At 39.7% G+C, this 13449-nt stretch overlaps 1 protein-coding gene across 3 annotated transcripts in view; it reads left to right on the top strand.

Moving 5' to 3' along the window:
- Positions 1-2669: 2669 nt before the first annotated feature.
- DNAJC13 (DnaJ heat shock protein family (Hsp40) member C13) overlaps positions 2670-13449 on the top strand; it is a 126535-nt gene continuing 115755 nt past the window's right edge. The window contains exon 1 of one of the 3 annotated variants that reach the window (XR_015239973.1): positions 2670-2961. The gene's annotated coding sequence lies outside the window, so the exon portion shown is untranslated. The remainder of the gene's footprint in view (positions 2962-13449) is intronic. The other 2 variants (XM_025912916.2, XM_025912915.2) reach the window with 2 other exon arrangements.

Genomic DNA, 13449 nt, shown 5'->3' on the forward strand with positions numbered 1-13449 from the left:
GGATTTATTTTGGATATGGACATTGATACAACTAGGAAGGACAATTTATTTATTTTTAAAAATTTTTTAAAGTTTATTCTTTTAAGAGAGAGAGAGAGAGAAAGAGAGAGAGAGAGTCCCAGGCAGTCTCTACACTGATAGGGCAGAGCCTGACCTGGGGCTTGAACTCACAAACTGTGAGTTCATTGAGCCACCCAGGCGCCCCAGGAAGGACAATTTAACTGCAACAGGGAGTTTAATCAGGTGTTTGACCATCTTGTGGGTTCCCTAAAATCTAAAACCTCTCCTGCTTTGTAAACTAACTTACACCACTGATGAAAGTAAACAGCTGTGAAATATTGTCAGTATATACATCACACAGTTTAGAATGGCATCTTCTGTGTTCCCCTTTCCTAACTAAATCTGATTTGTGTACACTATGAACGTGTTAGGAAAGCTAATGCAAATTTAAATTTTGAGTAAAAAGACAAATCCAGAAAGAGAAGTCTGAGGGGCCTGCCTTGTATTTGTCGCCCTTTTTAAAAAGAGTGTGTGTGTGTGTGTGTGTGTGTGTGTGTGTGTGTGTGGCGGGGGGGCGGGGGGGTACGGATTTAACAGAAGAAAAGGGAAATAAGGGACAAGTCCTCCTGTCCTTCCTGACTCTTGTGTTTAGCTCTAGTGTTTTAAGAAGGACACTGACAAACTTGTACAAATCAAATTAAGAGCAACCAAGGCAATTGTGAAAAGGCTTGAAACCACATCCTGTAAGCAGTAGCGGAAACCATGAGGAATACAGTTTCTGAAGATGGGAAGCTGTGGCTGGGGTAGTCAGTGATAAACAGAAGAGAGAGAGTGACATAGGTGATTAGCTGTATAGGCAAATACTTAAAGGAATGCCACAGACAGGCAAAACAAAAAACCAAAATGCTCATGAAAGAGAGGTCAAGTTGGCTGAATACAAATAAGATAGTTTCTAAACATTAAGAAAAACATCTTGGAAGGCAGGAGATTTTCCACTATTGGGGATGGGGGCATTGCAGTATGCCTAAGTCTTCTCCCAACTCTGAGAACCGATATTTGTCCCAAATATTGAACAGAGAGTCTGTGTGGAGGTTTACTACGTCACTGGCTTTGATGTTACAAGTTCTGTGACTATATCTCTGCTTAACCTTTAGGAGTTAGGTCACCTTGGGCAAGTCACTTGGACTCTCTTTGCTTCCTCTAAAAAATGAAAATAATACACTCCATACTGACTTCTGTAATTATTGGCAGGTTTTGCAACCTATAAAATGCCACATAAACCCGTTTCTGTTTCCATGGGATAAGACAAGAAGGCTCCTTAACTAAGCCCTCAAGTTTCTTTTTTCTTCTACCCTTCTACTCTGTTTAGGGTTCTGTCCACACCCAGCTATTCCTGACCCCACCCCTTAGTTGCACCTTATCTTACTGCTGCAGTACAGGAAAGACTACTCTGAGCTTAAATGCAGTCTTTTCTGCCCCAAGGTAGGACAAAGGGTCAACAGAGTCAAGAAGCAAAACCTGTAAAAAGTCACTGTCTACATTTTTCATCCTGCAATCACCATCTCTAAAAACAAGTCAACCACTGAAAAAGACTCTGATAAATCAATTTCGGCATTGCTCTGCAGAATATTAAACCCTTCATCAGACACCTTTAACCCACATGAAATAATGTATCCATGCAAGTCACCCCCATTCATCTTTTGAAGTTTGCAGCAGCATAGTTTGTTTTTGAACTGCGGTCTTTAGAGTTCAGGTCTGGGAGGGGAGACTGAAGTTCCTTTAACTTTTTCTCACAGGTGAACACATAATGTCCCTTCTTTCCTCTAACCTGACGCCCCGCCTCCAGCTCCCTTGTATGCTCAGGGGAGAGGCTATTGAGGGCACTGACCATGGAGTCAGACTGCTAGGGCTCAAATACCAAGTCCGTTACTGTGGGAAGGGGCCTTCATTTCTCTGCAAAACAAGGACAATTCCTACTTCAGAGTTGAGGATTAACTAACGCAAATAAAACCCTTGACACGTGATCAGCCGACAATAAGTGGAGCTATCAGTATTATCTTCTCGGCCCTACCATCGACGGAAAGCCGGAGGCAACACCTAAGTTTTAGTCTTGGCGACCCCCCCAGACCAGCAAAAGTTTAAGCCCTCAAACTGTCGTTCTGCAAGTTTTAATAGTGGTGAACCTGCTGACTCGCAATCCAGCCAAACCGCGTAGTAGGCTGACTCTTCGGATTGCCTCGTGTATATTTCACGGCACTTGAAGTCCAGCGCGAAGCTGCGGAAAGGATTTAAAACAGGACATCTGGGACTTAACAGCGTAAATATCCGCACCGCACAACACCCGGCAGGACTCAGAACCACACGCAGAAGGGCGTGACCTTAGGAGAACACGCCGGAGGGGCGTGGCTCTGCCCGAGAGGGCGCGAGCGCTCCGGGGTGGGTGCTTCTCGGCACGCACCAAGGGGCGGATCCCCCTCACGCGCTGCGTGGACTCCGGATCCTACAGCTGGCCTCGTCACTTTGCGCATGTGCAACTTTTGGGGGGCGGGCGGGTCGTAGAACGCGGAATTTCTGGGAAAAGGGGGCGAATGGGATGGGGAGAGCCGAGAAATGCCTGCGGGAGGGCGGGACAGAAGGCGGAAGAATTGAAATCAGCTGACCGGGTCTCGTGACAGCCTGGGCGGTGGCGACGCAGGCGTATTGGAGCACGGTCGCTGAAAGCCTGAGTGAAGATGGCGGCCTCCAGAGTGAGCCTCTGAGAGGCAGAGGGAGGAGGCGGAGGGGGCGGGGAGGCCGCGCCGCCGCGGCACCAGGAACCCGGGGCAGCGGAGCTACAGGGCCCCGACCGGGGAAAGGGGAAGTGGTGAGGCGGAGAAGGCTGGGGTGCACCTCATCTCACTCCGGACGCGGAGCCGGCGGCGGGAGGAGCTCGGGCTGGAGCCTCTCCAGCCTTCCGCGAAGGTAAACCGCTCTGGGCACCGGCCTCTGGGGGCTCTTTCTTACCCCCTTCTCACGCCACGGATACTTGAGGGGCCGAGCACAGGAAAAAGAGGGGTGGTGTCTTGGCCTTCAGCTATTAAGGAAAGCAGATTACCCTCCCCCAAGGCTGCTGGTCTGGTTTCTCCCGTCGGATCCCCCGTGTCTAAGTGACAGTCTCCCAGGGTGCTGCCTTGTTCAACCCCACCCCTCTTTTTTGGCTTGTTTTTTCGTTTTCTACCCACCGTGGCCCCCCAGATCCGCTCTTTACAGCCTTACCCCTACACACCCCTGACTCCCCTCTGGACTCCGCCCTCGGGATTCCCTTCCAGCCCTCTAGTCTGAACACACTTGCTGCTGGATGCCGGTAACTCTCGTTTCCTGGGGTCGGCGACCCCCTTTTCCCCCCACGTCCGGTATAGACTTTTGGACTTTCTTTGCTTAGCTTTGTTTCGTTTTGTTAGGAGATGGGGAGCACCCGCGTTTGTTTGTTTTTTTTTTTTTTTCTCCAGTCTCTCCTTTTTCCAAAATCAAGTTTATCCTCTAAGGTTTTTCCTTTTCCTGCAGGGAAGCTTATTTTCAGTGGTCTTTTCCTTCACTGCCGTGGTTTTTGCCTTTGAATGTGGCCTTTGGATTAGGTGAAGTAGGACTGAAACGCTCAGTGAACTAGCAGTTGAACGCAAATTTGACTACACTGAAGAAGAGTGTCTTCCCTTAAACTGCGTTGTTGTAGGGTGTTCAGTTAACCACTCTTGTGTTGAGATTGTTTTATCAGTTGATGTCTTGAGATTGTATCCTTTATCAGTTGTTGGGGGGGACAGTAAAAAAATCTCCCCCTAATGTGGCCATGGTTTCCCAAAGTGATAATTTCCCTTCTCTGCTTTCCCTTTTACCCTGCCGTGATTCCCCTAAAAAAGGAGGGTCTCTCTGCCTGATGTTTTTACATTCTCTATTAAGGACTTTACACTATATAGGGTTATTTTGAGCCTCTTGGAGTGTAATGTCTTCGGGGGAAAAAATTCAGAATATTTCTTCAGGATCTACCCTAGTGATTGTTTCACTGTATTTTTTTTTTTTTTTTATAGGGCTGATGGATTTCTAGGTTTGAAAATACTGTCTGCAGAGTTTGAGGAAATTACAGTGGTTAGGTTTTGTAGTATATTATCATTACTCTGAGTCTATAGGGATATGAAATACGACTTGCCCTTAAAAAAATTATTTATTTATGTATTTAGAAAACTGCTTGTCAGAAACTCCGTATCTGAAAACGACTTGATTCGTGTTTCTTTGGTTTCTGGAAAGTGCTTTAGTGTTTAAACTGAATGTAGTATATAACCTAAAACCTTGTTAACATTTTAAATGTAATATGAAACAGTATTTAAACAGCTGTATCTCAAACTTGGCTTTTGCTATTAATATTACAATGGGACATAAGTCCTGTTTAGAAAATGTTACACTGTATTCCTAGCTTGAAAACAGGAAATAGAACATATTAAGGGAGGAAAAGAGGAGTCAGAGGGTTATTAAGAGATAGGAATGTCAAGAACCTTAAACTTATAGTCCGGTTCATGGAAAATACCAGCATTTCCATTCCACTGGGAGGCAATGGATATTCCTCTTTTTCTAAAGTGGCAGTAGTGAATAGTCTATAAAATATATGGGCACTTTGAGTGCAAAAGTTATGGAATGATGGAAAGCAGGAGTTATTTGTAAGAATTTAACTTTACCCACAAATAAATTGAAGCTGGTTGCTAAGTTGGATGTAACAATGCTGGCTTTATTAAATTTGTAGAAAGGTTGATAGTTGAATCTGGTTCTCAGTAGATACTAAATTACAGTTGAAAAGAAAAGGACCTGTTTTAACTTAATTTGGCTCAGTTCCTTAACCAGTTCTGTTTACACAGGTGATTTTGAGATTTCCATTGCACTTTTCCCCTGCTTCTCTGATTGAGGTACTTAAAATGAGTAAATTAGATGCAAGACTGTGCAGATAAACTGTAACAAAAATTTGGTTGCTAATAGTTTTAGGCCTAAATGTTGACTGTAATGTCTAGCAGGGGTTAAAGGGGAGGTGTTTTGAAAGAAATCCTTTAAGACAGTGTTTCTCAATTTCATTAAACCTAATAAAGACCCCCTTTTTATTCCAAATAATTTTTAACACCTGCTTTATTGTCCCAAGATAGTTTTTAAATAATACAGCCACCTCTGGCTTTGGTCCTGGGATAAAAAGAAGCTTTGCTCTCACTGTTGCACCAGAAAAGAATGGGACTAACTTTAAATTCGTGACTTTTTTTTTTTTTTTTTTTGGAAATCTGTTAAAAAACTGAGGTCACAGAGCAGACTACTAGCCCAGAATTTAAGGAGACAGAGTAGACCTTCATTGGACACAGCTGGGTATTGGCAAGAAGCGTTGAGCTAGGAGAGCTGACAAATTGATGAAAGCTGAGTATACCTTTTTCCACGCTTTTTCTCCACAAACTCACTGGGCATTCCTAGAAAAGATTGGAAAGAACCTTGGGGAATGTCTGTTGTTGGTGCTGACTTAGAGGAGGAAAATAGCAGTTTTCAGGAGGGGCACAAAGCTCTGATTCTTTCTCTTTGCTTCTTTTATGGAGCAAAAACCTTAATCTGTGGAGGGAAGGATATCTCTGCTGGCCTTGTTGGTGAGCATTCAGTGAGCTGGGGGAAGACCAGAAAAGGGGAAAGAATCTTCTCAGGGAGGGGTACTGAGCTTAAAATTGCTGCCAGCATGAATAAGATCATACCCCTGAGATCCAGAGATCTAGTGTATGCCTAAGACTGAACCTTAATTGAACCACAAAGACTATCTCCAACCTCCTACCATCATAAGAAGTTTTGAGTAACAAGTAAATGCAGAGTATTATTAGGTGAGGAACTAGATTATGCAAAGAGTACAGCACAAAGGATCAAATAGACATTGCTTTAGTAAACCGTCCTCACCATGGGCACCAGCTATTCTGCACATTTGAAGCCTGTCGAACACTGAGAATAACCACAGCAACAGCACATCAAACCCAGCCTAACTTCTAAACAGATCACAAACACTGCACTAAAGACCTAGCAAAGACAAGCCCATTTTCACTTACCAAATTTATTTGCCTCAGTCTCTCTTGTTCTATACATGTTCAGCTTCCAACCAAAAATTACGAGGCATGCTAAATGGACAAATTTTTTTCTCAAGAGAAAGCAATTATCAGAAGTACACTTAGATTAACACAGATGCTATTATCTGATAGGCAGTGTAAAATGACTATAATGTTAAATGTTGAACAGAAAAGTGGACAGTGTGCAAGATGAGATGGGTGGTTTCACCTGATAGAAACTATAAGAAAGAATCAAAAGAAATACTAGAAGTATTAATACACAGTAAAGAAATGAAGAATGCTTTGGGGCTTATCAGAATTGACATAGCCAAGGAAGGAGTCTGTAAACTTACAGATGATAGAAGAAATTACCCAACTGAAACATGAAGTTAAAAAAAAAAAAAACACCCAAGAGCTTGGGGATAGTATCAAACATTTTAATATATAATGACTGAAATCACAGAAGAAGAGAGAACAGAGCAGAAGAAATACTGAATTGTTTGAGGAAATAATAGAAAAATTTCCAAAATTAATGTCAGACATCAAACCACAGATCCGGAATCTTAGAGAACACCAAGAAAAATACCCATGCCCCCCCAAAACTCAAAATACACCTTGACATCATATTTAAATTGATGTAAACAAAGGAGAAAGAAAATCTTGAAGGTAGCCAAAGAGAGACCTGTACAGAGAAACAAAGAGTTAAAGTAGAGAGACCATGCAATCAAAAAGACAATTGAGTGACAACTTTAAAGTACTGGAAGAAAAAAAGCAAAAATATTTTTCAACAATGAAGACAAAATACAGACATTCTGAAACAAAAGCCAGGAGGACTCAAAGTATAATCTTTCCATTTACATGATAGTTGCATTCCTAGAAAATTATACTCATATTAAACTCTGCAAAATGTACTTTGTGATTTATATTTAATACAGAATTAAAATTGGCATTAGTTATAAGTAGGTTTTTATGGATGTGAATGCCCACTTGGATATTTGAAAGTCAACTAAGGGTAGTTCTTCAACCCATAGGACTGTCTTACACGTTGAGGGGTATCTAGCTCCATTCACTGAATCATAGTACCGTAGTTCCCCCATCGCCCTTTATTCACTTTTCACAGTTTGAATTACTCAAGGTCAATAGCAGTCCAGAATCAGATGATCCTCCTGATGTCAGAAGGTCAGTAATAGCTAATGCTATGTTACAGTGCCTGTGTCATTCCCCTCATGTAATCTCATCACATAGGTATTTTATCTCAAATCAGGAGGAGGCTGACAGTACAGTAAGATATTTTGAGGAACCATAGTCCCATAATTTATTGCAGCATGTTGTTATAATTGTTCTGTCTTATTATTAGTTATTGTTGTTAATCTGTTACTGTGCCTAACTTCTAAATTAAACTTTATTATAGGTAAATATGTATAAAGACATAGTCTATATAGGATTGGATACTATGTAGTTTCAGGCATCTACTAGGGGTCTTGGAACACATTTCCTATGGGTAAGGGGCAGGGGGACTACTGTAGTGTTTCTAATCATAGTGTCTCATGGGGCAGCATCCTGCCCCAACCATTACTGTAAAATTGTAGTCAGTAGTTTTCAATACATTTTTCTGCTTCAGCAGTTTTCACATGCTCAGCACATGCCAATCAGTAACATCTCTTGCAGTATGGAATGATTCCTAATTGTGGATACTCCTTTGAGAGTCAGTGATTTAGGGATATTTTTGTAGTAAGTAACTTAAGCCAGCATGGTTGTGATCATCTTTCCTAACTTAGACACAGTTACATTTGCAAAGTACAGTTAAGTATGGTTCACTAAGATGTTTATCAATAAAGATAAACATAATTTGCTAGTAGCTCTTTTCACATGCTCCTAACTTTATTCAACAGCCTGCATATTTGAGTTTTACTTGTACTTTTATGAACTGCTTATAAAGAAGAGTGATCTCTAAAACAACAAAGTTAATTCATTGGGATTTTATAGTTGAAGCATTATAAGTTGCCCTTAGAAGTGACCACACTGCCTAAGCAGTGTTCACATATTTAGCACATGGTCGTTGGTAATATCTCTGTGCAGTTGATGAGTAAAAATGTGATACATATTTTTTAAATTTATTTTGAGAGAGCGAGCATGAGTACGTGTAGGCACCAGCAGGGGAGAGGATAGAGAGAGAAGGAGAGAATCCTAAGCAGGCTTTGCACTGTTAGCACGGAGCCTGATGTGGAGCTCACAATCATAGACCGTGAGATCATGACCTGAGCTGAAATCCAGAGTCGACTACTTAACGAACTGAGCCACCATGTACCCCAAAATTTGATATTTTGATGAACAGATCAAAAATAAAATCCCAAAGCAATCTAAAATAATTACTTATATGTTTTGATTTTGTCAAGAAAGTTGCCAGAACACAATGGAAGGATTGATAAGGTTATGAATATAGGAGATTCCCCCTAATATTTCATAAATCCTATATTATAATATTTACATTTTTTTACATGTTTTTCAGACATGTATTCCTTAGTCATTTAGTGCTAGGTTTTTCTTTCCCTCAAACTTCTACTTGAGATGCAGAATGTATTTTGGATGTTTATCAAATCTGAGAGTAGTTAAAGCCATTCCCTCGCCCCCAGCCTTAGATCTGCTGGGTTTAATTTTAAAAGTGGAATTTTCCTTTTTTTTTTTTTCTTTTTTTTAGTTCACTGATAGATTTGGGAGTGTTCTGTAAAATGTGTAGAACTATGGGAGAGTTAGGAATAATAGGGAAATTTCAGAAAGAGCTAAAAAAAAAGACCTAAATGTTGTTGCTATTTTGTGTTGGGTAAAAGGGAAATTACAGCAGCCTAAATGTGTTTTGTTTTTTTTTTTTTTTAAGTTTGTATATTTATTTTGTGAGAGAGGGAGAGCACAAGCAGGAATGGGGCAGAGGGAATCCCAAGCAGGCTCTGCACTGTCAGTGCAGAGCCCAATGCAAGGCTCAATTTCACCAACCAAGAGATCATGACCTGAGCCACCCAGGTGCCCCAACTCCTTGTCTTTTAATAGTGTATTTGCATATTAGGATGCTTACTATTAAACTTCCTCTAAGATGTATTTGTAATATGCTTAGGTAATTAAAGCCCTATTATGCATTTACTGTAGTGATAGAAAAAACAGCAACAAGTTAAACATGGCAATTGAAAGTCTGCTTTACCCATTAGGGTCTACTTAGTGTAACAGCAAGACTATTAAGTACCTGTTTGTGAGCTGAAGAAGAGCTTATTGAACTAGTATGTTTTGTTCTTGCAAAAGCCAGGTTAGCTTCAAAGATAGAAATTATGTCTAAAAATTTTCAAGAATGTGTACAAACTAAAAATCTGTAAATGATCAGTGACATTGATTTCACAGTATTTGCTTAAGTGGACATGTTTGCAGTTTTTAGGTGAATATTCAGGGCATTTTTAAGTTTTGGAAAGGAGAGTCATAATCATGTGTCTTTCTTGGAAAAAAACTTTTTTTGTTACAACAGATAGAGGTCTGTTTTGTGAAAAGTAAGAATTATTCCCTCAGATGAAATCAGCATACATGTGATTAAAATATAGACAGCAATTTTTTTCAATGTTTGATTTATATTGAATAGGAAAGGCCAACAAAATTAACTACTGTGATATTTATGCTTGCCCTTCCCCTGATTAAGATAATATTAAAAGTGTTCTTTTAGATTTAGTGTTTGCTTTTGAGTTTCCCTTGCCCTTTTATTTCATGAATATATGTCTGGTTTCTAATTGGAAAGGAATGGGTTTTTTAAAAAATGGGTAGATGGATCTTAGATTATTTTGGAAGTATTTAAAAGCTCATTTTGATACATCAGTGCAAAGGTTTCAGTATTGTAACTTTGGGGCAATTATTTGGAGATCTGTTGGTCAGCTGAAATTTGATAATACCACTGGCTTTCTTTGCTAACCACATTTATCTCTGGAGTTAGTGGGTTCTTCAAGTTTAGAAAGCTGAGGTAGGATGTATTCAAACCTTATTTTGTGATCTGTTTAATAAAGATCCCTATACAGTAGGTATTATATAAGTTACATTTACTGCTTTGTTGTTTATTTACAAGGAAATGCTTTTACCTATACTTGTGTTCTATATTAAAACATGAAGCTGAAAATTAAAGATTCAAGTTCGTATCTGTTTTCCCCCATACACAGAACATTCTAAGACCATCTAGTTGTAGCTTTTTAATCTGGGTAAAAATTAATGTTCTGTTAACTATATTTTGTGCTTGCTTTGGCAGCACATCTACTAAAATTGGAATGTTAAACATATTTTTACCTTTTTTTGAAACTGAACTAGCCGCTCATATTTTGAATTCAGTTACAAATAAAACTAGGCCTTTGAGAAGCTAGTATTAAGGGGTTCTCTTTTTGGTTATTACTCAAGATTATTAGCTTTTGCTTTAGCAGTGGTTCTCCTTCCCCCTGCATTTTTAATAGGATATAGCTGTATGAGGAAATATTAAGTTGATAAATTAGTTCCTATCATGTGACTATATACCATATTTTCTGGTGTAGTGTTACAATGTAGCAGAAAAATATTTCTCTTATAGGAGAATTTGGTCAGAAAATAAAGGTAAATGCAGCTCCCCCCCCCCAAATAAATTTTTCATCTATAGCCAAGTTGAAGGAACTTTACATTACATATTCATATACTCATCTCCCAAGATTTTCACATTAACATTACTGTACTTTATCATATTTCTATCCATCTTATTTTTTAATGCATTTCAAACAAACTCGTGTTTTTAATTCATTACTTGAAAGCAGAGTTAATTCTTCATTTTACAGACTCGAAGTGGAAAAATTAGTATCTTACCAGCTCTCTCCCAAGTTGTAATTGCGTAAAAATTACTCTGTTGGTCATGCAAAATGTGTGCTTTAAAGGCAGATAGCCTTTATTAAAGCCATTTCCTTAATTTATTCACTAGTGTATCAATAAGAATCCCCAACTTAACAGTAGTTTGACCTAAAATTTTTCAACTTTATGATGGAGTGAAAGTGGTATACCTTCAGTTGAAATCATACTTTGAATTTTGGTACTTTCTTCAGGCTAGCACTATGTGGTAGCATAGTCTCATGATGCTGGGCAGTGGCAGTGAGCCACAGCTCCCAGTCAGCCACACAGTCACAGGGTGAACAACTGATACGCTTACAACCATTCTGTTCTTCATTTTCAGTATGGTATTCAATAAATTACATTGAGATATTCAACACTTAATATAAAATAGGTTTTGTATTAGATGATTTTGCCCAACTGTAGGCTAATACAAGTGTTCTGAGTACATGTAAGGTAGGCTAGGCTAAGCTATGATGTTCAGTAAGTTAGCTGTATTAAATGCATTTTCAGCAGATTATGGGCTTATCAGGATGTAACTCCATATGAAGTCAAGGCACAACTATTTTTCTGACTATACTCATACATGTCTGGCTAAGTGAAGGCTCTGTTTTTACTTAAGACTTGCACATAATGTTTAATTTTGCTATGTGTGCAAATTCTTTTGCTTCTAGCTTGGCTGTAATCTGTCTGCTTGGGTGCTGTGGTATCCAGGCGGTTTAACCTGCTCTTTGTTCTTAGTATCAATTTGATGTAGGCTCCTGCTCAGTGTAGACTCTCAGATCCTGTGGTTTTGTGTCACAATTGTATCTTCTGAATGATCTTATTTTATTCATAAATGATCTTAAATGGATTGCCAGTTTTTGCTGCCAGTAATAAATTAGAGAATGTTAAGAACATTAAATGTTGTTGGAAAGCATGAAGCAAGGGAACTCATGAATAGGGTGAATCTAGCCAAAATGCCTGTGTTGTCCTGAATTTGACTTTTTAACCCCTGGAAGAACACTTCTCTCAAAATAACAAAATGCAAAGTTGCAAAAAAGCTCTGTTGGTGGTGTAATATTAAGATTTGGAATGAAAACAGGTGAAGCCAACTTACAAACATTGGAGACGCTTCCAATGTGATTAAGTTACAAAGGAAATGGAAGCTTGTGTTTTCTCATCAAAAAAAGGGTAGGTCTTTAAGAATTTGAAGAGGGACACTATTGCAGGAATGAACGAGATGAAATTTAAGCAATAATTAGTTTGAACAATATATTCTTGCTAACTTGAGTAGCATCTCAGCAACTGGCAGGGTAGCAAGTGCTGATGATGCAGCTGCTACCAAGATCTCATCTAACAATTTTTTACATGTTCTTAGTTGGATACCTCAATGCTATTTAGAGAATGTGCCTATAAGTGACTGTTACTGCTATTACCTGGTTGATGCTTGAGGGACTTGATATTAGAAATGTTGCAGATTATAGGGGGCTTGGGTGATTCAGTCGGTTAAGCATCTGGCTTTGGCTCAGGTCATGATCTCACCTTTGTGAGTTTGAGCCTGCATCTGGCTCTTTTCTCAGCACAGAGTCCACTTCTGATCTTCTGTCGCCCTCTCTCTGTCCCTCCCATGCACGCTCTGTCTCTCAAAAGTAAATAAACAAAAATTGTTGATTTTCATGACTATTAATGGGAATTATGGTTGCTTATGAGTTTTTGCCTGTGAGCAATAATTTTAGAACCACTTTTAGAGCTTATTAAAGAATCTGTAAATATTAATGGAGAAATATGTAAATATTAAATGCAGCATAAATTATTTTTAGGGAGTGAAGTTCTTTTTTCCAAAAGTTTCTTAAATCATAGTTAACTTGTAAGTATCAAACATAAATTTATTTTTTTTGTTTTTATTCATTTTGAGTGATCGTGGGGGGAGGGAAGGGGAGGGATAGAGGAGAGAGGGACAGAGAATCCCAAACAGGCTCTGTAGGGAATCTGATGTGGGACTCGAACCCATGAACCCATGAGATCATGACCTGAGCTGAAACCAAGAGTTGGTTAAATGTCGGACTTTGGCTTGGGTCACGATTTCGTGGTTTGTGAGTTCGAGCCTCGCAGTAGGCTCTCTGCTGTCAGTGTAGAGCCTGCTTTGGATCCTCTTGTCTCCCTCTCTGCCCTTCCCCTACACGTGTGCGCTCTCTCTTTCTCTCTCTCTCTCTCTCTCTCTCTCTCTCTCTCTCTAAAAATAAATATTTAGGGGCGCCTGGGTGGCGCAGTCGGTTAAGCGTCCGACTTCAGCCAGGTCACGATCTCGCGGTCCGTGAGTTCGAGCCCCGCGTCAGGCTCTGGGCTGATGGCTCAGAGCCTGGAGCCTGTTTCCGATTCTGTGTCTCCCTCTCTCTCTGCCCCTCCCCCGTTCATGCTCTGTCTCTCTCTGTCCCAAAAATAAATAAACGTTGAAAAAAAAAAATTTAAAAAATAGTTTGAAAATAAAAATATTATGTTGGTTTCATCTAAAATTTCTAAC

This window comes from Puma concolor, chromosome C2 (assembly GCF_028749965.1).
Source record: "Puma concolor isolate L17-30 chromosome C2, mPumCon1.1.hap2, whole genome shotgun sequence".
Lineage (NCBI taxonomy): Eukaryota > Metazoa > Chordata > Mammalia > Carnivora > Felidae > Puma > Puma concolor.